Source organism: Lontra canadensis, unplaced genomic scaffold (assembly GCF_010015895.1).
Source record: "Lontra canadensis isolate GAN:19392208 unplaced genomic scaffold, GSC_riverotter_1.0 scaffold63, whole genome shotgun sequence".
Classification (NCBI taxonomy): Eukaryota; Metazoa; Chordata; class Mammalia; order Carnivora; family Mustelidae; genus Lontra; species Lontra canadensis.
Window position 1 is genome coordinate 10,931,420 of NW_022631057.1, and position 25,532 is coordinate 10,956,951.

At 52.5% G+C, this 25,532-nt stretch overlaps 1 protein-coding gene across 5 annotated transcripts in view; it reads right to left on the reverse strand.

Annotated features, from left to right (window-relative positions):
• LRRN2 (leucine rich repeat neuronal 2) overlaps positions 1–9,917 on the reverse strand; it is a 59,573-nt gene extending 49,656 nt beyond the window's left edge. Inside the window, exon 1 of one of the 5 annotated variants that reach the window (XM_032878401.1) lies at positions 9,812–9,917. The gene's annotated coding sequence lies outside the window, so the exon portion shown is untranslated. The other 4 variants (XM_032878396.1, XM_032878397.1, XM_032878399.1 and 1 more) reach the window with 4 other exon arrangements.
• Between the last annotated feature and the right edge of the window lie 15,615 nt (positions 9,918–25,532).

A 25,532-nucleotide genomic window follows, 5' to 3' on the forward strand; every position in this document is an offset into this window, starting at 1 on the left:
GGAGCCTGCTTCCCCCTCTCTCTCTGCCTGCCTCTCTGCCTACTTGGGTTCTCTCTCTCTGTCAAATAAATAAATAAGTAAATAAATAAATAAATATTTTTAAAAAATGAGAACGATATAACAAAGAAATTCACATTTATTTACAAAATAGTTTTCCGATGTATTTATTGAAACCATCTATGTCTAAGCGGACCCACATAGTTCAAACCTGTGCTGTTTGAGGGTCAGCTGTATAGTTTGTTTTTGGCAAAAAAAAAAAAAAAAGGATCAATTTCTAGAAATGTCTGAAAGCCCCACAACCACAGGACTCTCGATTGCTGCCAGTTTTAAAGTGCTATGACCTGGACACCTTCTTTCCTCCTGGAGGGGTCCTGGCGAAGAAACCAGAGGAACCCTGTGGACTGCCCCTCGAGTGTGCATGTTGGCAGGCTCAGGCTGCCCCGATGGGGTGTGCAGGGAGATGGGTTTCTATGTCCACCAGAAAAAGGGGCTGCGGGGAGGAAAGCATAAGAGACGTTTTGGGGAACCCACCCATCTTGGCTCTCTCCTCACCACTCCGTGAGCACCCCTGTATTGACTCCTCTGCCATCGTCTGTTCTTATTTTTATTTCCAGGGACAGCCAGAGGGAAATATGTCTGCAGCCTGTGATCTCTCCCATCAGACTGAAAGTTCCCTGAGGCCATGACCTTGTTCTTTGTAGCCCATTACCTACCCCCATCGCTCACAGAAGGGATACTGATTTCATCGTCCTAAAGCTGAGATAGCATCCTTCCTTCCCACACCCTGCCCTTCAATACGTCTGTCTTCTTCCTGAATTTATCCAGAGGACTCCCCAGATTATTTATAACAAACTCCGGAAACAGTGCCCAAATTCAGTAAGCACAGGTCTGAGAATCTTCCTGCTAGCGCCTTTCAGGACCCGTAAGGATCAACTCTAGCCTTTGCAGGTGGGACAGGCCCCGACTTGCCCCTGGGGGACATGGTGGCCTCCGTTCCTACCTCTGTGAGACCCCCCTCTGCTGACCGTCTGAAACAATGCGACTCTCACAAGAAAGGTGCCCCGGTATTAATCACAGCCCAGGTGTTTTCAGATTTTATGCAAATTCCTCACCCTCTCCCAGCCTTATTTTTACCCTTGGTATAAGCAGACAGCTGGTTCTCGTCACTCCCTCTGTCATATGTCCCCCGGGACACTAGAAAAGCAAGGGGATGTGGTGGGAAAGCTCTTCTTTGAAGGAGTTGCCCTGGGGACATGCAGGAGAAAAGAACTCACATTTATTGAGCTTCTACTTTGTAGCTGGGCACTTTACACAGATTAGCTCGGTTAATGTGGTGCTGGAGGAGCCGGGCTCTGGCGTCAGGAAGGTTTGGGGCTGAATTCCAGCTCTGCTGCTTGCTGGCCGTGCGTGGCCTCTGGCAAATTACTTAATGGTTCCCAGCTTCCCAGCTTGGTTTCCTCAACTGCAAAATCGGGGAGAATCATATCTGCTTCACAACGTTCTGTGGAAATGAGGTAAAGCTTTCCGCACACCCTGAGCTCTTGGTATGAACCGCCCCAAGAGGTGGGCGCCTTTAACTCGGATTTATAGGGGAGGAAATGAAGGCTCAGAGAGGTTAGGTCAACCACCCAAGGGCCTGTGGTTAGGGAAGGGGCTCTAACCCAGCTCCGATGCCAGCCACTCTGGACTGTGAACCATGCACAGAGGAGCTCTGAGCTTAGGCCTGTGTCTTCTAGGTGGTTATGCCCGGAGCCTCTGGGGTAGAGCTGTTGGGCTCTCCTTTCTCAGGCTGCCCACCACCCAGAGGGGAGAAGACTGTGGAGCAGACGGCTTTGCCCATGTGACCCTTGGCCGCCTCCCCACTCTTTGGCCCACGGCCCGGGAGGGGAGGGTCCACCTGGGTCTCGGGTGGGTGAGGCACTATCCGTGGACTCCACTCCAGAGCAATCTCTCTCCACGTGACAGGAGTGAGCCCAAACTGCCAAGTCCCAGGCAGCCTCTCTCCAGGGTAAGGACAGACTTACCACCCCCCATCCCGCCCCACCATGGGGGGTAATGCTTGTTCCTTTCTGCACAACTTTATTTCCAGTTAACTCAAAGTGAAACCCACTGGAATGGTCTAGGGGTAACCTACTCAAAGGAGCACAGGCAGTGAGGGGAAGAGAGACAAGAAGCCGCTTGCAGACTGGGTAGAAAAATGGGAGCTCCTGGGAATTACAGATAACCAGCCGGGGGTGGGGGGGTGGGTGTTGGGGCAGGGGGGGGGGGGGGTTGGGGGGGAGGCTGGTGGATGACAGCAGACGAGGAGAGTGCAGATACATGAAAACAGCCAGAGAGTGGAAAACAGGGCCTTCTCAAAGCAAGAGGGCTTCAAAGGACAGAGATGGGTGGCTCTCCAGAGGAAAGGGCAGGAGCATGGGAGAGTAGGTTTTCATTCTCTAAAAGGCTGCTCTCCCGTCCCAGGATGGCAGGTAAGGAGGGACCCGCGACTGAGGGCCTGCCCCTCCCCTCGGTCACCCTTCTCCCCCTCCCCCAGCTGTACATTTCCCATGGAAGAGCCCTCCCCTCTGCAGAGCCACACCACACCCCTTCCCCAGGCCCAAGTCAGTCGCACCTCCTCGAGGAAGCATTCCTATACACTCCCACACAGAGCTCGCAGTTCTGATAACATTTATAGTCTAAATCACACAGTTTAGCGCTTGGTTTTAAATAACTGTCTGGTATTATTCCCTCGTTATTGCTTGTGAGTATGAGTTTTGTCTCCCCAGCTGACTGGTGGGTTTCCTTACCAGCAAGGACCGTGTCTTACACTTCTTTACATACTCCCCTACCCCACGGCTCACCCTGCCTGGGAGACATTCCCCGGGAAACAGGGACTTAGTGGGTCAGGACGGATGGACCACGGTGGCTTCGATGGCTGGAGAACTTCCTGACTAGCCCCTCAGGGAAACACTGACATGGACACAGCGGCAACCTCAGGTTTTAAAGGGTCAGCTCCCATCACCCCTGCTCTCACCTCTGCAAAGGCGCCCCCCATCTGGCTCTGAGGAAAACTCTTCACTGCAGGCTCTCCTAGATCTGGCCTCCGAATGTCCCTCAAACCCTCCAGGCACAGCCCTGCCTCTGAGCCCCCGTACCTGCTGTTCCCTCCACCTGACGCGTCCTTCCCATCTCGCCTCTTCTTCATCTTTACTCATGTGTCACCGTCTCAGCAAGGTCTCCCCAGGCCACCATGTACAATGTACAGAATTACAAACTCTCCTCTTCCTAACACTCTCCCACTGCCCCAGCCCCGCTTGATTATTTTTTTCCAGCACTCGCCAGTCTCAAACATACTATTCATTTTACTGTATTCCCCAGACCATGAAGTGTCAGCTCCACAAGGACAGAGATCTCTGGGTGCTCACTGTCTCCTGTTCCCCCAGTGCCTAGCACAGATGATTAATAAATACTTGCTGAATGAAGAGATCCCAGTCCCCCCCTGTGTCTGAGATGGCTCAGAGATGGGCCATGGACTGGAACATTCTGGAAGTCCCTTCCAGAAGTGGGATTCCAGCATTCCACTCCTGGACCAATGCTGGGGAAGCACCTTCTAAAGTTCAGAGGCCTGGAGCTGTGTGAGCCCCAGCTGCCTTCATGGCACTGGGAGGTCTGTCCAAAAGTAGAAGGCGGGAGCAGGGGCACTGGCAGGCAAGGTCCTGTGTCAAGTCCACCCCCCCACCCCCATACACAGCTTTTAAATTTCTGGCTTGCCCAGTAGCTGCCCCTCTGTGCTTGCTCGCTCCCCTGGACGTTGCACCTCTGCCCTCCCAGGCCAAAGACAGACACTTCATCACCTGCCTTTGAATGTTCATACTGAGAATACTTTAAAGACGAACATAACCTTTTCTGCCTTTCTTCTCTCCTCCTCCTTTGTCTTTAAAAAGACAGGGTCAGGTAAGACAGACCCACTTTTCCTGGGAGACCCAGGCTGGCTGTCTAACTCTGCTGCCCCTTCTTGCGTATGTTTTTTTTTTCCTGGATGATCCACCTTGTGACACGTAAATATGAAGGCTTGTCCTTGTTCCTCCCAAGACACACGAGCCTCCCTAGTTAGAGACACCGCCCTGACAGCACTCATTCCAAACCATCCCCACTAATCTGCCCAATCTGGGGTCTGCGTCCCATGCTCACATCTCCCAGAAGTCACCTTCATATTGGTTCCCACTATGTGGCTGTGGGGACTAGCTCTTAGGGTCCCCCTTCTCTGAGGCCACTGGCTTCCTGCAGCCCCAGAGGCACTTAGCTAAAACAGAAGGAAACAATGTTGGCTCTCGAAGAACTGTGATCTATGGGGCAAGAAGAAAGGAGACCTTCTCTGAAGATCCCCCAAAGGGGACGGGCAGTTCCTAGCTTGGACAGGACTTGGGAACTTTTCAGCCGGGGGAGGGAGGGGAATGGGCAGGATGTCCCCAGAGAATGTTCTAGGAGGTCCAGGGGGCACTGGATTCGGGAGTGGTTTCAGAGCAGGAGCCCTTGGGTCAGAGAGAACATTAACTCCTCTGTTTTTTTCCAGCTACGCTCCTTGAGCAAGTTACTGAACCTGAGTCTTGGTTTCCTTGCATTTAAATTTGAGGTCATAAAAGCACCTACCCCATTGGGGTGTTTTGGAGGATTTAATGGGCGAACGGATGTAAAGCACTTGGCACAGCACCTGGCACATAGTAAGTGTTCAATAAACACCTGCGGCTACCATGAGTGCCATTTCAGTGTGAGAGGGGTAGGCTGAGACACAGCTATCGCCCCAGGAAACCCCCTGCCTCTCTTCAGCTCGGGACCCACTTCAAGTCCATCAAATGCTGACCCGCAGGGAAGGAGTGGGGCGGGCGGCGGGGGTGAAATGTCCAGAGAGAAACTGAGTTCTAAACCAAACCTGGATCTGCTCACCTCCTACAAGACAGCTCCCTCAGCCCATGGGAACATCGGAGAGGACATGGTTGTAAGGCCAGTCCCAGCAGGGGTGCACCAGATCCCTTGCCCAAAGGCCAACAATGTCTGTGGGCACTGGAGACAGAGGCCAAGGTGGGCCACATTCAAGGTGTTCCTGATATTCACAGACGGTGACGCACATACAGCAGGCCCCTTTTCATCCCCGACTCCGGGGCCCCAGGCTCCTCCGCACCACGGTCCCCAGACCCACCATCTGTGCCTGGCTGACTCCTTTTCAAGCCTTGCCCCGAATGTCATGTCCTTTGAGAGCCATTTCCTAACCCGCAGACAGAGCCAGTCTCCTGTCTGCGCACCCTGTATCACAGAACTTCTTCACTGCTGTAAGCCTGCCCCTACTTAATGATAGCGGTAGTCCCACAGCACTTACCAGGCCAGGTACTGTTCTGAGCTTGCTACATGGGTTCACTCATTAAATCATCATAACGACCCTCTGAAGTAGGTTCTATGGTTATCCCATTTAGACATAAGGAAACCGAGGCACAGAGAGGTTAGGTGACACGTCCAACATGACTCAGCTAGAAGTGGAGCTCCACCCAGGTGGAGCCTGGATTTGAACCCTCGCAGTGTGGCTCCAGACTCTACACTCTCACTGTGAACTCTTAGAAGGCAGGGGTGACATCTGATGAGCCTCTGTCCCTAGCACGGGGCTGTGCACACAGTAGGTGCTTAGAAAGGATGGGTTGACTGCATGAGCCAATGCCTGTTTGAGGCTAACCTGGTGAATATTCAGACCTCTGAGCTGCAGGATGGAGAAACCCAAGCCTCTCAAGGAGTAGGAGATAAAGGTGCCCTTCTTATTCGCTGTCTTAGTGATCCCACCGCAGGACACCTTATCTGCCCTGCTTCTGTCTTGTCTCTTGCTCTGTGTTTGTTTTCCAGTTTCTCTTCTGCCTTTGTGCTCCTCTCCTTTTGTTCTTTGATCACTAGCCCCCTTCCCCCGCCCCATCCAGGCCCTGCCCATTGTCCCTCCAGGTAGCTCTTGCATCCTTCAACGCCTCCTACCGCCATTCTTGGCCTTGGAGCTTTTATAGAACCCAGGCCCGCTGGAGGAGGCTGAGAAACACCAGTGATATTGACTCATTACACTGGCCATGGACCAAGCTCCTACACCCTGACCCTGCATGAAAACAGCAATTTCCCATCAGTTCTACCTGGATGCAGAGTGGGGGTGCGGGTAGGGGGGTGGTTGCCTGCCTATAGCTTGTCACTGATCTGTGTGGGATGAGGAAGAACCGCTACCCTCTCCACCTCCTCTCTCAGGGTCCCGACTCCTCCAAGAAGGCCCCACCGAGCCCCTGAGAAAACGTATTCATGCAACCATTCAGCAGATCCTTATATATTCTAACATTCTAGCTGAGGAGAAGAGGCAGCCTTCTGAAAAACACGGGTACAATGTACCTTCAGACAGCTGCACGAGGGGCCAGATGTCACAGACATCACAGAGGCTAAAGGAACTGCAGACAATTAGTGCTTTCAAAACAGAGACCTGTGTGACCTGGGGCAAGTAGTTTATGCTCTCTGGTCCTCAGTATCCTAGCTCTGAAGAAGGGGATGACAATCTAGCTCTTAGGTTGTCAGGAGCATCAAATGCGATAATTTTTGTAAAGCTCGTGACAGACTGGTGCTTAGTAGGTGCTAAATAACACATTTCTTTCTCCATCCTCCATCTAAAACACTGGCCATCTGCTCCACCTCTCAGATAAATGGTAAGATACGAACGGACCAGCCTTTAGATCAGAAATGTCTTAAGGACAGAATGACCCTGGGTCTGTAAGCTCTGGGGTAAGTGGCAATGCTGTAAGTTGCTGGGCTCGTCCTGTTAGAGGTCCCTTGCTATGATGATGATGATATTTACTAGGATTGTTCACACTACCCTCCCCCACCCCCAAGCAGTAGGTCTTTGAAAGAGGCTTGTGGGCACAGAACTAATCATCCGGGAAGTCCAAATACAAGTTCAGTTCTGCCCTGAGACATGGAGGTTTGTTTAACTGCTATATCCTCAGCTCTTAAAATAGTACCAGGCACATAGTAGGTGCTCAATAAATTGCTGATTTTTTTTTTTTTAAAGCAATGGACTTTCTTTGTCTTTCAAATAAAAAGATGGATAGGGGTGGGCTAGGAGGGGTAAATGGCAGGGGCCAGGGGGCATGCCAGAGAAATGAAGCTGCCAGGCCCACCAACCCAGCCTCCTCTGCAAAGGGGTCCAGCAAAGCCAACAGTGTGTGTGTCCCCACCTTCAGGATGTTTGGTAACCGAGCACACATACCTGCCTTGTGTGGCTCCATGTGTTTTATGCTGCAGTTTTCAGATCAGAAGGAGGGCAAAGGTGGAGACAGAGATCAGGAAGGGAGGGAGGGAGAGGTCTTGGAGAGCAGTGTGAGGAAAAGGGAGACAAGGAGATACCCGTGGAAGAAAGAGAGTGAGGGGAGGAGAGAAAGAGGAAGAAGGAGGGAGGCAGAGGGAGAAAAGAACGGAAGTGGGGAGCAATCCTGGACAGTTACAGAGGAAAGGTGCTGTCTCAGCCTGCTGGGGAATTCATCCCAGCAGACCCCTGAGTTCCCACTGCCTCTGCGGGCTCCTCAGGAAAGAGGGTGCCAGGGGGAGGGTGTGCATCTGGGGATGCTCCTAGATACTAGGTGTCTACCAGGCACTGGGCAGGTCTTAGTCCCTGAAGCACTGTGCCCTTAGTTCCTGCCACAGAATGGGGCCCCATCCAGGTTCATAGGGACCCCCTAGGCAGGAAGAAGGACACTCAGTGTGAACCAACCCAGGGGGAAGGAAAAGGGCCTAGAAGGCTCAGACCCCTAGCTGTGCCCTTCTCTTGCCTCTTCTCCACAGAAGGGCACCTGGCCAGCTGGGAAAGTGGGTCAGGCCACCTACAGCTGACTTTTATTCCTGATAACTACAAGGGGCAGGGGCTCAATGCCCCAGACACAGCCCCTGCCTACCCCATGCCCAGTGATCTTTGTTGGTGGGACCTTTAAGAAGCAGTGGGCTTTGGGAACCGAACCTGGCCTTCTTACTCAGGAAGAAGACCTCCGGCCAAAGCCCATCCCAGGCTGGCGGGGAAGAGGGAGTCTGCTGTTGGCCTGCTACATGGAAAGACCCAAATCTCAGTGATACTCACCAAGCTGCTGGGGAGCTGCCTCTACTCCCCTGACCCCGGGAGGAAGCCGTTCTCTCAACCACCCCACCACCGGGGTCTTCAAACTGCGCACTGACCGACCCCTCTCTGAAAACTGAACGCTGTGCCCAGCCCACCCCCTCCCGACCCTGCCGGTCGCCCAATTAGAAGCTGCGTTGGCTCCAACAGATGGGAGCTGCGGCAGCCTGAGGAACAGAGCACAAAGCCCAGCTGACATTTTCCTTCCTGTTCTTTCGGCGGGGGAGGAAGAACAGGGACTGGTGTGGGGGGGGGGCACAGCAACATCCCTAGGGCCAACCCCCCAGTGCCCAGGTCTCCCGCACCTCTTTAGCTTCTCAGCTCAGCCCTAAATGGAGGTCAGTCCCCCCTTACCCAGCGGTTCCTCGCTGGCTGGGCAGCCAGAGCCTGCGCCGCCCTTCGCCTGCAGGACTGACAGACCACCTGTGGCTGGCCAGCCCCCTCCTGTCTCCTGGGTGCCGTGGTGGGCCCAGAGCTGGCCTTCCGAAGCCGCTTCCTACTCCCAGACCCCCCGGCTGGGACCAAGGCCGGCCCATCCCCCACCCCCAAATGTCCCATCTCAGGCTGCGGACAGACCCCTGCTGGCCCGGGAGAAGCCTGGCTCCTGGTTCCAGATACTTCGGACAGACACCAAGGCCACCTTGTCCCTCCGCGCGGACACCCGAGCTCCGAGCGGCCCCGGAGAGCTTCCACCCCGCCAGTGGGCCCCTGTCCTGCCCTCCCTATACCCTCGGCCACCTCTTGGCTGCCCGACATCTCCGGGCGCCGCTCTACCCAGCAACAGTTTGGGGCGTCTCGGGCCTCCCCAGGGGGGATTACGGCCCGGCCGCCCCCTTCCCCGCCGCCTCGGGTGCTGCCCGCGCGGCCGGCCGCCTTCTTTACCTTCTGAACCGGCCCTGCCTCCGTCTGCCCCGGCGACCGCCTCCCTCCCCGAGTCCCAGGCTCCCGGGCCGGCGTCCCCGCGGCGGCCCGCGGCCCGCCCCTCCCCCAGCCCCCGGCAGCTCCCGCCGCGTCCCCCCGCCGCCACGCCGACGGGCCCCCGCGCTGCCCGGGGCTCAGCCCGGGGCCGCTCACTCACCCGCGGGCGCCGTCCGGGCTCCCGGGGCCGCCGTCCGCTGCCCGCGCCGCCGCGCCCCGCTCGGCTCCGGCTTCGGCCTGGGGCTGGGCTGGGGGAGGCCGGGGCGCGCCCTCCCTCCGCGCCGCTGCCGCCCGCGCAGGCCGGGCAGGGTCGCCTGCGCCTTCCCCGCCGCCGAGTCGTCCGGGGAGCAGTCCTGGGTCCCGGCCGGGCGAGCGCGGCCGCAGAATCGCCGTCCTCGCCGCCCCCGCCCGCGCCCGCGCCGTCCGCGCCCCGGGCTCCGCGCCGCCCTGCGCGTCGTGGCCGGAGGCTGGCGGGCGACAGCCGGGCGCTCCCTCCGCGCGGCGCGGCCGCAAGTGCACAGAGCAGGCCCTCGCGCGCCCCGCGCCCCTCCGCGCGCCCCTCCTCCCGGCTTCGCGCTCAACCTGCCCGCCCGCTTCGCCGCTGCTCCCCCAACCTCCGCGGCCCGCTCCGGTCGCCTCCTCCCCGTCTGCATGCCACGCCAACCCCCCCCCCTTCGGTCCCGCTGCCAGTTTAACTCCTGAGTGGCTGGAGGGCCCCCTCTCCCTAACGCGCACACGCACCCGGGAGGGAGGAGTTGGGTGGGGTCGATGCTAAGGCTGGAGTCGCTGGGGCCGGGGGTGGTCTTGTGCCTTTGGACGCTAGGCTTGGCTGAGAAAAAGGGAGCGGAGCCCAGATCGGAGGGGAAAGGGATGGCGCTTCTGATACTGCCTCAGCCTCTTGCAAAGGCCAGGAGGACAGAAGGGGAAATTCAGCAGCTTTTAGAGGACAGGTGCATCTCGAGGGCAGTGCGTGCTCCGAAGACCACATTTCTGTTGCCCTCCCAAGTTAACAGCAGACTGAGGAATGCAGTGAATGGGTTAGAACTTGTTCTGGGCACAGGCACCTCTCATCCTAAAGAAGGGAGTGGAATGCCCACCCCACCCCCCACCAGCTCTCATGCCCTTCCAGCATTGCCCCCTGAGCTGGCAGCTCTGGCATTCTGTAAGAAGCTCCCATTAGGACCCTCAGTGAAGGAACCTCCATAGGCGTTAGGCAGGAACTGGCAAGTCCGCTCAGGGGCTTGGCTTCTGGGGGTGCTGTTTCTGCTGGCTGTGCTATGAACACTGGGAAAGGAGAGCAGGAGCTGATGGGTGCTGAGGGTGGGTGCTGGGCTGCTGCCACTGCCTTCCAAAAGCTGGTCACTATCACGAACTGGGGCTTTTTGAGGGTGAGTCTTTCGGGAGACACTGCTTGAGGCCCTTGCCTTGGTGGGGCCTTCAGCCTGGATCACTCAGAATACAGGCAAGCTCATCTCCGTGATAGGCCACGCCCCGCGGATGGGTTTTGAGCGGAGCCTGCAGAACCAACCATGGGGGAGTGGGCGAGGGGGAGCCCAAGGTACGGGGAGTCCTGCCAGAAGTGGTATCCATCTAGTCTGCCTTCCTTCTTTTAGGTCTTGAGTTTGATCAATGCCTCCTGTGAGCTGAGCTCCAGACAGAGCTTTCTGGTTTTCTTTTCCAAGGGCACAGCCAGTGGTAACTCCATGCCTGGAGGCTTTTATAAAGTCAGTTTGAAAGTCTGTGTATTCTCTATGCACAGAAGGGGTTCTCACTTTCGTATTGCCAATAAGCAGGTATTAAGTTCCCATTGTACCGCCTAAACCACCCCTACTCCCCCCCCACCTCCACTCCTGCCGTGGGGCATAATGGTCTCAAGGAGCTTAGGAGGATGAGTTGGAGGTATATGAAACAAATTTTAACATTTCGAGGCAATGGAAGTGCCATAGAAATACAGAATGGAAAAGCCATTATTGGCTAGGGTTTATTCATGGAAGGTTTTATGGAGGAGTTGAGATTCAAGCTGAGTCCAGATGGTAGGATAGGATTTGAAGTGACAGAGAAAACAGGGGGCAGCCAAGGCAGGAAAGTGGAGACAAGCAGAGTAGAATGGCTTGTGTGGAGGCTAGGGGGCAAGAGCAAATGTATGCAGCTACTGTTAGAGGCTTTCACATATTTCTCTCATTTTCCCCTCTGAGTTGGTCCTTACCCCATTGAACAGACAGGAGAATGGAGACTCAGCTAGTTTAAGATCTACAGGCAGAATTGGAACCCTCTTCTAGAAACACACGATGTTCCTACTATAACACGGTACTGGAGACATTAGAGTGGGGGCAGCTAGTGAGCCTGAATTGCCAGGCTGAGCAGTTTAGCTGTGGCCCAGCACACAGGAGATTTGGACTGAGAGAGGCAGGAAGGTGGGAGACCAGAGAAGAAGCTGTGGTAGGAGCTATGGGGAGGGAGCTGTGAGCATGGAGAGTAAATGCCGTGGGCCTCGGTTGGGAAGACGTGGCAGAACTATAATTTGGGTTAATTGAGTGAAAGAGGTCAAAACTTGCCTCCAGGCTTTAGAGCCTGAGTGTTTGGCTCCTGTGTCAATTTCATGGAGCCATCGCGCCCTCCTGGGGTCTGCGTATTCACAGCCTGATCCTGAAAAGGAGGAGAGGTCAGCAGTCCTTGACTCTCTCCGTGACCCCAGGATCCAATCCAGGGCCTGCCCACCCGCAGTATCTGTACCTGTGGCCCTGTGTGTCTCAGTTCCCACCCAGACGACCAGACGGTGCACCTCTGGGGAGACTGAGACTGTCCCACACAGTGTCAAGTCACAACCAGTACCTTTCGGTAAGTAGATGCTCAATAACCAGCTGCTGAAGAAGAGATGGGGCCAAAGCAAGCGGTGGGGTCCTCAGGGACCCACAACGGGTTAGGAATAAGGGAATCCCAACATTCCCTGCAGGGACAGAATGAGGAAACCTCCCTTGAGTTGACTACATTTCACATAACCCTGCGGGATGGAGGAAAGAGCGTCGTTTTTCGAGCCAGAAGTCTGAAACTTTTATCACTTTGTGTTGCTTCGGGAAAAATGCTTCACTTCTCTGAGCTCTAACTCTTTCCTAGGTAAAAATATGAATTCAAGTGGTCCCAGTGAACACGTGTTGTATACCAACAGGGAAGGCATGATGTTAAGCACTCTCATGCATCCGCTCATCGAGAAGTCCACCAGCCCCAGGACTCTGGAGGTGGGGGGAGAAACTTTGCACATTGATGTAACTAGTAATAATAGAGCTGAGATCTAAATGCAGGGCTATCTGACGGCCAAGTCCAAGCACCGAGCTGCCACCTTGCAACACTTCTTCAAGAGGAGGGTAGTAACAAGGATATTCATTCCCACTCACAGAACCGTAGAGGGATGTAACGGGTTTTGGGCACATCTGTTGGCGAGCACTGTGTCTGGTACATAGCATGCCTCAGTAAATGGGAGTCTCTCTCTCTCTCTCAACCTGGCTCCCATGGTGGCCGCTCTGAGCCAGATACTTTGCTGGGAAAAGATGGGGACTCAGTTCAGTCTTTTGGAAGCTCTTAGGTAATTAGCAGAGGACTTAATGGCCCTCTTACTGACCTTTTGCACCATACGTTTAATCTCTAGGCTTAGCCATGCATAACTCCTTGCCAGGAAGACTGGGACTCCATGACCTCAGAGTGTCTCTGGAGAAAGATGCTGGGTACACACCCCTATAAAGTGATCTTCAGCGCAGCTCACTGGGCTCTGAAAGTAGGGGTCAGACACAGAGCGAGTCGGCATGCTGTTTGTGCGGTGGGGCAGTGAACAGAGGAGGATTCCTCCTGAACCTAGCAGATGAACCGAGTCAGGGAAGGAAGGCTGGGGGTGTGGTGCCACCTCCTTCTGTGGGCGCTCCTCTGCTGGAGACAGCCTCTGCCCAGCTCCCACCCCAGGAGGCTCCTGGATGGGGCCTTTGGAGTCCCTGATAGGTAGAGTGTGACTCAGAGCAGTGGTCCTTAGACTTAAACTTCACCCAGAACCTGTGTAACAACACAGACCCGCTGGTCTCTGAGAGTCAGATTCCGCAGTTCTTGGAATCCGCATTTGGCCAAACTCTCCAGGCAATTCTGATTCAGGTCAGTGGATGAACCCTGTTTTGAGACCGGCTGACCCAAGATGCCTGTTGCTCTCCGACCGCTCCCTGTTTGGGCTCAGTGAGTACAGAGCCCTGTTTTTGGCTGTTGGGAAACAGTGAAAGTTGAACACAGGGTCCCTAGCAGAAGTGGGTGCGTGGGAAAGTTGATGAAGCTTAAACTTTGGGGTTGCTCACTTGTGGGATGAGGAGAGAAAGCTGGGAAGTTGTAGAGTGTTTTCGGTAGGGAGAGGAGGCCTTTTTGCAAATAGGAAGCATTTTTATTTTTGTTTTTTATTTATTTTTTTAAACTTTTAAAAAAAAGATTATTTATTTATTTATTTGACAGAGAGAGATCACAAGTAGGCAGAGGGGCAGGCAGAGAGAGAGAGAGAGAGAGAGAGAAGGGGAAGCAGGCTCCCCGCTGAGCAGAAAACCCGACACGGGACTTGATCCCAGGACCCTGAGATCATGACCTGAGCCAAAGGCAGCTGCCCAACCCACTGAGCCACCCAGGTGCCCAGGAAGCATTTTTATGTAAGTATTTCTGGTCAACCAAATGAAGAGACATTGGAAGAAAGGGATCTGAGTTTCCAAGCTTGTATACTTTGCTGTGATCTCCCTGGTTCTAAAGAAATATCACCATTGGACTGAATTTTGTATTGGTCCTTTTCTTGAGAGACCTCCACGAAACCGGGCTCTTCCTTGGCCTCTGCCCTCAGAGAGCTCTCGGGATCCACAGATACCCTTGGAACACAGAGAACTAGAAGGGCGGGAGGACATTGCAGATGGCAGAGCTGTGTGGAGCAGCAGGGAGCCCTTGGATTCCTGGAAAAGGCACTGCAGGTGAAAATGATGGAGATTGAATCTGTTTTTGCCCAGAAACAATGTGATAATGGAAATTACATTCCTCACCAAGGTTCTGGTGCCCAACTTTTATAGGAATAAGTATACATACCATAAACACCATATTTAATCAACTGTAAATGATACACTTGTGCTCTGTTCAATTGAATCTGAGTATACAAAACAGTTAAACTGGGCAATATGGTAACCAAATCCTGTTCTGCTTAATTTAATGTATTCAAAAGATTCCTAGGAGAACTGCTATTTTGGGGAGGGAGGTGCAGGAGGGAGTGGTGGAGAGGATCAGAGAGACTCCCCCTTCCCTCTATATGGAACCCATATAGGCAAGAGGGAGATTCTTGGAGGTCCGAAGCTGAGGGACAAGGTTTCGTACCCCATGGTGCGTCTGAAAAGAAACCAACCAGGCAGCATCATTTGTGGGTATGCCTGGCTGATTCTGATGTGCACGTCAGCACTGCCTACACACACACCAGAATGGGGGAACTTTAAGAGGGCTTGGAGTGCTTGACATTGGATGAGGCTGATCTGGAATGATCTTTCTGGAGGAGTACATTTTTGAGAAGACCCTTGAAGGCAGGAGCGGAAAATGGTTAGATTTCCTGAGAGATTAGCACCAGGGGTGCACAAGACATATTCACTTGACTTTGACCCACAGGCTGTCAAAAAGACTTTGTCCCTAAGTGATTATTTCTCACCTCCCATCTACTTCAATATTTCTCAAATGGCGGGTGGAGACCTATGGGTGGGTTACAATAAGAACTTGTTTTAAAAAATTAAACAGAATAGGAGAAAACGTACTTGGTTTGTACTTTCATTCAGTTTCATGTGAACACATGTGTATACTGAGTCACGGTGTTCTGAGTGTTTCTTACCATGCGTCTTTGTCAAACATTGGTTATTTATTCTCGAAGCCCGCAGATGAGTTACACATGGGGTATCTCATATGTTAAGAATAAAGTATTTAGGGGCGCCTGGGTGGCTCAGTGGGTTAAGCCTCTGCCTTCAGCTCAGGTCATGGTCACGGGGTCCTGGAATCGAGCCCTGCATTAGGCTTTCTGCTCAGCTCTCTCTCATCAGGCTCGCTCTCTCCGACTGCCTCTCTGCCTAGTTGTGATCTCTCTCTCTCTCTCTCTGTAAAATAAATACATAAAATCTTTTTTTTTTTAAAGAATAAAGTATTTACTCAAATCCGGTCTTCTTCCTTGGCATTACTTCTGTTGGTTGTCTTCTTTTCCAATCAGACTCTATTCATTTCGGAAAACTGCATTTCAGAAATCATTCACGGGGCAGAGAAACTGGGACTCCATGTATCCGGATCCTGCCCTTTTCTCTTTGTACAGTCTCTGACCCCTCTATTTTCCTTCTTATTTTCTCTCTGAGAGGGAAATCTTGATGGTCTTACTTCCAATATTTGGATTAATTCCAACATAGATCTTAGAGCTCACGGGGCTCTCCAAAAAATCATTCCTAAGGTCTGTCCTAGTAGCCATCACCTGGGTCTATTTTTGCTTTCTAAACTCGTGCTTCTGAAGCTGGGTGTGCGAAAGAACTACTTGGGGAACTGATTAAAATGTAGTTTCCTGGAACCCACCTTGTTGGGCTAAAGGGGGGCTCCTGAATTGCTTTTGAAACTAGCTTTCCCAAGTGGTTCTGAGGACCACACTTTGAAGAACACTATTAATAAACCATGGAGAAAATTCCACTCTTTCCAGGATTCCCTCATCCCTCCACCTTCCCCCCTTTACTTCTGGTTCTGATCACACCACTCTGTTTCCCCTCTGCAGGAATAGTCTTGGTGTGTGTCACTCTGTGTTTATTTGCAATCCTCTGAGTGTCATCCAATTTACCTTATCTGGGTGTCCCACCTTCCTACTTAAATTATAAACTCCGCCTAAGGAACTGTATCACTCATTACTGTTTCCCTAGAGCACCCAGCAGAAGACCCAGCTCCTGGCAGACTTCCCACAAGCTCTCTGTGCACAGGAGAGGGTCCTCCCACATCTCCCCCTGCCCCTCCAGGCCCCTAGCCTCTGGGTGGGGGTTCCCATCCAGGAGTTTTGAGGGCAGGGGTGAGTGACTCAGTTGTTCTACTCAGTTGTTCAGGTATCAAACAGCGCTATTAATGGGTGATTTTAGCTCTGTCCGACTTTGTCCTTTTCATCTTACCTCCGTGGATTTAGGGAGAAGTGAATCAGTAAAAACTAAGGAGTCCAGATGACCCCCCCACCCCATCCCAGGATTGTGGCTTCATCCAGGGCTGTTATATTCTTTGGTTCTAGGAACACAGCAAAGGCAGAGGGCTGAACGGCAAGGCTAAAAAATAAAGAGACTAGCTAGAGCCTTTACAGAAGCAGTCGCTCTCGGCTGACCACGCAGGACCCGAGTGTGGGTGCCTTTATACATTTTGGCTCACCTTAGTCCCAGCCCTGTCCCAGCCTAACTACAGCCTAAAGCAAGCGCCCTGGGCCTTCAGCCCTGACTGTCAGGCCTTACGATGGACCAAGGGAGAGAGGGCTAAGGATGAATGGTTTGTCAAGCAGAGGTCAGCCTGGTCCATTTTCCTGCCCTGGAGCTGTCCTGCATAATAAGCAGCTTGGGTGAAGTTGACACTGAGCCCCTGATTCTGTGCCAGGAGCTTCCGGGTGTTGTCTCACTCAGTCCCCGGTGGGGAGGCGGGGCTCCCAGCCAAGGGGAGGCCCCAGGTCCTCTGGTGGAAGCCCACCTGATTGGTCTGTTTGGTTTTTTCTTTTCTTCTCCCTCCATAGCTCCCCTGCTTCTGGTGGAAATCCCACAATCCCCGAGAGCCTCTTGTCAAAGGGATTAAAATTTTCACCTTGGAAATCTCATCTTTATGTTTTATCCCTATTGCTCCTTCTGCCACGAATCGCGTTCCTGCCCATTTTATCCCCAGGGGAGGTGACAAACACCTGTCACTTGGGCACCAGCCTCTCTAGGTGGGGATCCCTGGGGCCTTTTGGCTCATAAAGTCTTTTTTGTGCTCTTTTTCTTTCATCTCCTTTGCTGCGGGTTTTCTTTTCTTTTCTGGAAGAAGAAAAATTATAGGGACAGGAAAAAGAAAAGCAGGGGGAAGAAGTCAGCTGAGAACATAAATTCTTGCCATGCCCCCCTGAGCGGAGGAGGACCAATCTGCCTAAAGACAGGAGAGGGGGCATGGTCTCTCAGATGCCGAGCTCCTTATAGGCTGGGACCCTTGTCAGAGAATCCCGGAGCTGGGGCCACTTCTGTGTACTTCTGCATAAGCAGGTCATGGTCCAGATCCCTTCACAGTGGGTCTCGTCCTGGATGCCTGGGTCCCAGAGAGGCAGAATGTTCAGCTTCCACGTGGGAGGACGGAAAGCTGAGGACGGGGTCAAGCACCCAGCCCCTCTTCTTCCCTGCCCTCCCCTGCAGTCCTGGGGATGGTCTCCCCACACGCGGACTTGGGTGGCTTGAGTGGATGACTAATGCGTGTCATTGTCAAGATGCTCCCTCCGCACAGGAAAGTACATTCAGATCCAGGTTTTAATTGTGTGTGATTTTAGCTGAGACGGCGCTAATTTATTTCCTTTGCTACTTCAGCGGTTCTTCATCACGGTGAAATTATCTGGAATGTATCTTTTTTTTTTTTTTTTTTTTTTCCTTAAGGACAAAGAGAAGAAGCTGATCTTGCTCCTTTCCCACGGATTGAGGTTTGGAACATTCTAGGGGCTGCCAGATGTTGTTGAGGGAGGGCTTCAGGTTGGAGACCCTATCATCTTCCACTCCCTGCCTTCCAGCGGCCAGATTTCCCAAAGGGAATGCTTGATGCACAGGACCTTTATCACCCAGACAGACTCACAGACAAATTCACCAACAGAGTGGATTTTTCCGGCGGGGCTGGCCCCAGCTTCTAGAATGAGAGATGCTTTCTTCCTTGGACGACTTGAGAAAAGGGAAACAACCTGACATCTACAAAAGGCTTCTTGGAGGAAAGGGACAGTGTTAATCAAAGAACAATGGTGCAGGAGGCACCCAAGGCCCCTGGTTGAGAGAGAGTGTCTACCATGCGGATAGGGCCAGCATGAATATGAGAACCTCCTAGAACAACGTTGTGGGGTGGTTTTTTCTTCACTCAAACTCTCTTTGTGATGGGCATAAAAAGGGCACACACCCCTTCAAAGATTCTGCTGTGTCTTGCCCCAGAACTTTGCCCTTTTCGAGAATTTTCCTTTTCTGTGGATCTGCACTAGCTAAGACCAACTTTTTTAAAAATTATTTTTATTAACACATAATATATTATTTGCCCCAAGCTAAGACCATCTTATCAAGCCTGAATTACTCTAGTTTTTACTATAAAAGTGAAAGAACATTTATTTTCCAAATGTAGAATTATAGTATCATTTCAGATATGCTTTTCAATCTCTATTTAAGCTCCAAACTAGAGGTTAAACCTCCCCACCCCTCCACGTTTGAGAATCCCTGAATCATTACTCAAATATCCAGCATAGGAGATCAGAAAAGCATGGACTATGCTAGACTGGGACTATTCTAGGAGGCTTTCGTCTCTTGTCACTCTCCCCGTCCTGTGAAATCAGTGTCTTCTTTGGTCATTCTGGCACATAGCAGGAAATTCAGGAAGTACCTGTTGCATGACTCTTACAGTATTAAATTATTATCAAGTGCTTGGCATGGGCCTGGTGCCTGACAAGGTGTTCAGGGAGTGTTAGCCATTGTTCCTAAGTTCTCTCATCCACAGGTCCTGGAGTCCACCATTTTTAAGAAGCTCCAGCTTGTAGAGATGCATATATATATATATATATATATATATATATATATATATTTTTTTTTTTTTTTAAGAGAAAGATGCTTGATTTTTTTTAATTAAAAAAATTTTTTTTAGAGAGAGAGCACGCGAGCACGCGAGAGAGCACCACTGGGGGTAGGCAGAAGGAGAGGGAGAGAGAGAATCCTAGGTAGGGTCCACACACAGCGCAGAGCCCAGTGCGGGGCTTGATCCCATGACCCTGAGATCATGATCTATGCTGAAATCAAGAGTCAGACGCCCAAAAGACTGAGCCACCCAGGCACCCCAAAGAGATGCTTATGCTCTTAAGGTGCCCTGGGACAGCCTTCAACATCCTCTTATTCTGCAGAACTCATGTGTTACCTCGAAATGGTTGCTGCTTGTCCAGATGCCAGCTTCTTTGGGTGCAGACAGAAGCCCAGCACAGTGCTAGGTACATAGAAGGGCCTCAGCTAATGTCTGTGGAGGGAGAGAGTGAAGGGTTTGGGGCCCTCCCCTGGCAGCCCCTCTGGTCGGAGGAGGCTGGGGCTGGACCACACAGCTCCTCGGTGAATAATTAAGCCTCTCTGATTGTGCTTTTTGGGTAGAGGGCCCTGACTTACCAGCACATGACCACGGCTTGAAAATCATTCTGGTCAGCCCATCTTTCTAGCATGGTTAGGGGTTTATGGGAGGCTGGTATCACTCTGCTGTTCATAATTTGTTTCTGACTTCTGCTTTGAATAGCTTTGGAGCTCAGATAGCTCTTCTTTTCAGTTGCCTTTGGACATATCCCCAGCTTGTCCCCAGCGGTCTCAGTCTTTCCAGGGCACTAAGCTTACGTTCCTTTCCCAGCCTGCTGTTCCCACACATGTCTATCTGTCCATTCTCCTCCCACCCCCCCTTGCTGCTTTATCTTAAACACGAAGCAAATACTATGTGATCCTGCACTCTCCTTCCCAGGCATGTATCCCAGTAAAATGAAAACTTACGTCCACATAAAATCTTGTACATAAATACTCAGAGTAGCTTTATTTGTAATAGCCCCAAATTGGAGACAGCCCAAATGTCCTTCAGTAGATGAACGGTTAGACAAACTGTGGTACGTCCATGCCACAGAGTACAAGCCAGCTGCAAAAAGATAACGAAAGACTGATACATGGAACAATCTTGATGGATCCCCAGGGCATTATGTGGAGCGGGGGAAAAAAGGCAATTTCAAAAGGTCACATACTGCATGATTCCATTTATGTGACATTCTCCAAGTGACAAAATCATACAGATGGAGACAGATTCGTGATTGCCAGAGTCTGGGGAGGAGGGGAGGTGGAAAAGGAGAAGCGGGGCATGGCGTTACTATAAAGGGATAGCACAAGGGATCTTTGTTCTGTATCTTGATTATGGTGGTGGTTACACGAATCTACACATGTGATAGGATGGCACATAGCCACACGCATGGGCGCGTGTACGAGTGCACATGAAGCTTGTGTAATCGGCAAAAGGTCCGTGGCTTGTCCCAATGTCCATCTCCTGCTTTCTGTTTTTGTTTTACAAAAAAAAGAAACTTCAGCTTTTGTACTGCCATTTATCAGCCTCTGGTCTCCCTTTGATCTCAGGTGTGACGCTCAGAATAGGTTTAGGAGGACTAGATTCTCTCTACATTCTCCAATATTAGGAATATGCTAAAATACTTTAGTTCTTCTAAGCCACAATGAATCCATTTCCCCAGAATCATTATAATCTCATCTGGGAGCTCTAGGGGCCTATGCCTCCTCTTGGGGTATTGTATTCTAAGTGGATTATCTACCCTGTGAAGTAGGCCTATAAACTTATTTTGTTTATTTGATTATCCTAAGCCTAATCAGCTTCACCTTCAAGTTTAAGGAGGATCCTGAATTCAATTACCATGGGACTTGGTTGTGCTGCTGCTTTATTTGGGGGCCAAGTCTCTGAACCTGTGGTGGGCTTCTGGTGATCTGAGGCCCCATCCTGCAGTTGTCGTGGGGTACCTAGTGGTGCCTGCCCTCAGGAGCATCCAGGGGAGAAGTCTGAAAGAACCATTCTAAGGCTTGATTCATTTAACCTCCCTCATTGCTCTCTCTCCCCTCCTAGCCTCTGGAAGGGAAAGAGGACTATCTCCTGCTCTGTTTACACTTGATCCCCCCACCTTTTGCATCCTGATCTTCTGGGGCTCCCAGGATGGTAGACAATCAGCTGGGAGTGGATCTCACCCCCTTTCCTATCTCCTTAGAAACAGACTAGGCCCGCTTGGACAGAGCTGATCTTAAGGCTCACTGTGGCACCTCACGCAGCCGCTCTTGGAGAATGAGTCCCGTACATTTATTTCTGGTTGGCAGCCCTGGTTTGTTAACTGGGGGAGTCTGGGTGACAAGAGATATGGGACTTCATCTGAGTTGCCTTGGCAGTAACTCAGAGCCAGCCCTGCTCTGTGCCCCCGGCCCCTATCTCCCCTGGGACCAGATCTTCAAAAGGGGCTGATGGGGTACGGAAAGATGAGAAGGATGAGATGCTTCTGGCTCTTCTGAGGGCTCCTTTGCTTTTTGGTGCTCCGGCTTTTTGGAAAACCAGGTTTATGCTCTGAAGGATCAACCCCTTCCAGGGCAGGAAGGCTGGGTGTCAGAGGGTGGGGGCAGGTGGAGTGATGCTGGGGAACACTGTGGACAGACTGGACAGCAGCCATCAGTTGGTTAAACAAACACCCTCCACCACCCTCCCCCAAACCATGCACACGTGTACACATGCACATAGCCGGGGATTTGAGCCTACTTCTTCCTGACTTCCAGTTTGGTGAGTGATTGAGGTTGCAAAGGTTAAGACCCATTTGACCTCGTGTGAATCTCAGCGCTGCCACTTCCTGGCCATGTGACTCAGATGAGCCTTGTGACTCAGACACCATCTCTTCATCTCTAAATAGGGGTAATGAACAGCACCTCTCCTATAGGAATGTCCTAAGTATTAAAAGTGAACGCATGTAAAGTACCCAGTCTAGTCCCTGGTACTTAGTCAGGGTTGAATAAATGTAAGTTATTTTGACAATGCTGATCGTGCTGATAGCGAATAGGAATGTTTTAAAATCATTCCATATTTGCGTCCCTCATGTTTCAGCTTAGGCACTGCTTGCTAGAGAAAACCTTGCCTGGCCCCACAAGAACGGTTGAAGGGCCCCTCCACTGGCCCTTCTAACACCTCATCATGTTTACCTTGTCTAGTCCGTCTTGCTAACTAGATGGAGTGTGACAGCAGTGTCCACACCTTGCCCGTCTGTCTGTCCCAATGCCCAAGGTTAAGCCCAATGCCTGGCAAATAGCAGGTGCTCAAGAAAGATGTGTTAAGTGAATAGCTGAGTAAAGAGATGAATGAATGAATGAATGCAAAGATGACACAAAATGGTGGAATTCAACGTGCCCTCTCCATACCTAGACCGTCCTACCTCTGGGGCTTTGTGCATTCCATTTCTGCCTTCTGGAATGTCTCTCCTTATCTTTCCTTTTTCTTGAAACTTCCCATCCTTCAAGGCCCAGCTGGACTCCCTGCCTACCTCCGCGAAGCCTTCCCTGATTATTCCAACCTGCTGTGACCCCCTCCTGGTCTGGAACTCACATGGGATTATTTGGCTTTGATTTAACTGTCGGTTACCTTTTTATATTTATGTCCTCTCTGCCCAAACTCTACGTTCCAAGATGGCAAGGATTTCACCTTCTTCTCTCTAGAGCCTCAGTGGAATTTTGTAAACCTCAGGGGCTCAATAAATGTGTATGGCTGAGAGTCAGAGGAGCGGCGGACAAGGCAGAAGGATCAGGACCCGCTCTCCAGGCAACCTGGGGCAAATGACTCATTTTCTTCAACTGTACTCAAAAGCCAACGTGCTTATTCAGGGGGTGGATGGGAGAGAGCACAAGTGGAGTCCTGGCCACAGTCACGTTAAGCCGCCATTACTGCTTATCCTTCTTCTGGACTCACCCCCCAACACACAGACACACACACACACACACACACACACACACAAGTGTGTGCGCGTGTGACCATCTACTGAATTCATTCCGTGGGCCTGCGCTTTACCTCATCTTACTCTGACCTTTATGAGAACCCTGTAAGCAACGCATTGGTCCCCTAGTTTGAAACACCGATGAACTAAGATTCAGACTCATTAGGTAACTTTTCAAAGGTCACACGGCCAGGAAATGGCAGAACCAGAACTCGAGCCCTGGTCTGTCTGACCGCCAAATCTGTACATATTACCTTGTAATTCTGGAGAAAGCATGAAAGTCTAGCGCTCGCTCTACGACAGGCTTGCTCTGTGACCTTTCCCAGCTTCTTCTGAGGTGGTTGGGCTGGTTGGCCTTTGCCATCACTCTTGACTTTCAGGCCAGAATTTCCTGCCTGACTGTGAGCAACTCAAGGGCAGAGTCAAGAACGCAGTCCAGGCTCCCATGCTCCCTGCATCTAGGAGGCCCACGCTGCTTGTGGAATGACAGACTAGCTGAGTGCGGGGTAAGTGGGAAAAGGGCGCTGGTTACAAGTGGAGGGTGTGTGGGGTTGCACCCATGGAGGGCGGCCTGGCCTGGGCAGGAGAGACGAGGAGCAGGGCTTCTGTGGTCTGTCTCTGTGTGGGTTAAAGGACATGGACAGGGGTGTCGCTTAGGCTGGCAGTTCTAGCACAGGGACTTCCGCTAAATGGGTCTAGGTGAGCTTGTGGTTTGGGTGGCTGTGGACAGAGGGTGGCCTTGACTTGAGCTGTGGCTGCAGTGGTTATCTGCGCTGAAATAGAGCAAACAGGATTCAGCAACGCTGTTACCGTGACCTACCCCGCTCTCCACAGCTGCCTCTACTCCTCCAGCCAGGAAACTCTGCTCTGTGACAGGCTCCCGGATGCACTGGGAGAAGCAATACCTCTTCTCTGCACTCCTGTGCGTGATTAATGAGAGGCTTGCCTTGACAGTTCTCACTGCAGAAGAGGCCGTTGGAGGCCCTCAACATCTAACCAAACACTTGATGTGTTTGAGGCCCCCTGGAGGGGAGCGGCTGCGGAAATAGCGGCTCCCCCACCCCTCCCCCCAGTCCAGCGGGAGGGTCCAGAGAGATTACCAACTCCTCCCCCTCCCCGGGGGTCCCTTACCTTATCACTCAGCCCACTCCTTCATGGGCTCGTGCCCCCTTTCCCTCCCTGATTCATCTTTCACCCCTCACATATGTCTCCACCTCCTGCCTGCCATGAGCCTTGCCCAGGAATGACAAGAAGGGGGCCCCAACGCTGTCCAAAGTATCATTTTACAGAAGACACTATTCCCCACGAAGGACCAGCACCGTCCCCTCAAGTGCGAGTCTGGAGGCCATCCATTATGGACCCCGAGGGCTGTGGGCTTGCAGAGTGATGGCTGAGCTGTCCCCTGGGGGGTAGCATGGAGCCCTGGGGTGAGGACATCATCACGGCCTTCTTTCTGCCAAATGTCATCCTTGGTCCTCGCCCTCTCGGCACCACGGAGAAGCTGGAGGGGGAACCACATAAAGGGCTGGAGAGTAGGTTCCAGGTACACTCAGCCAAGGGGCAGAGAGACGGGGACTGGGCCTCGGTTCTCTCCGGAGGGGTCTGGGGGCTCTCCTCTGAGGTGTTCCAGTATGGCTGCGAGCCACCTTTGGTTTCTCCACCAACCTCCTCCGGTGTGTCTCCTGCTCTGACCGGGCCAGAAGGAGTCACTGTGGAGTGTCTGTCACAGAGGGCGCTGGCTCCTCAGCCCCTGAGACAGAGGCCCTGACACAGCAGACAGGCTGGGAGGGCCCAGGCAGAGGGGGAGCCATTGTTCCTTTGGCTACTTAATTTCTCTGGTTTGTGGCTGTTTGACAACAGCAGTAAAAACAGCTTATAAATTAGGTGCCCGGCTGTAAACTGCAAACACAGCCGCTGAGCAGGGAGCAGAAGAGCCCCCCTCCGCGTTTCCCGTGCGCTCTCCGAGCCGAGCCGGGCGGCACCCCGAGCCGAGCTCTGTGGTACCCTGTCGGGGAGGCCGGCACCCCCAGGCCAGGCTGCAGGGCAGTCAGGACGGCCCAGGCTGGCATCTCTAACCTCCAGTGCTTTCCCTGCTCGCGGCTGGCCGGGGAGCTGCTGTCGGTTCCTCAGGGGGCTCTTCAAACGGAGAGATGTTTATATCTTTTCGGTGCGGTCCAAATTACAAGCAGGAAACTGGAGCCTAGGGAACATAAACCCGGGGATACAAGGTAGGGATTTTTTTTAAGAGTTTGATTTAAATCAACCTCCAGAAGATCTCCAGTGAGGCCAGGGGGAGGAAGAGCTCCTCTTTAGGCAAGGAGGCCCGGCGGTCATTTGAGGGGGACCCGATGCCCGTGTCCTCTATGTCTCCTCCTCTGTGCGGTGGCTTCTTCCTCCCAGCTTGTTCAGAAGGCCCCTTACGATCAGGGAGGACCCACGGGACGGAGGAGGGGTGCTGGTGTGGCTCTGTGGCTGGGCAGGATAAGCCTGGCTTTCTGGTCGCCTTCTCTGGCCCCAGGAGGTGGCTGGCCCAGCCCTCGACGGAGGAAGCACCTCCTGTCTACCCCTTCGCTGAGGACAACGTCTGGCCTCTTGCCACTTCACCTTCCTTCTCCAGACCCAAAGGGAGCTTCAGAACCTTGGTCAGAGCCTGTGGAGTCTAAGCACCCCCCACCCCCTGCTCACGGCCGACCGTAT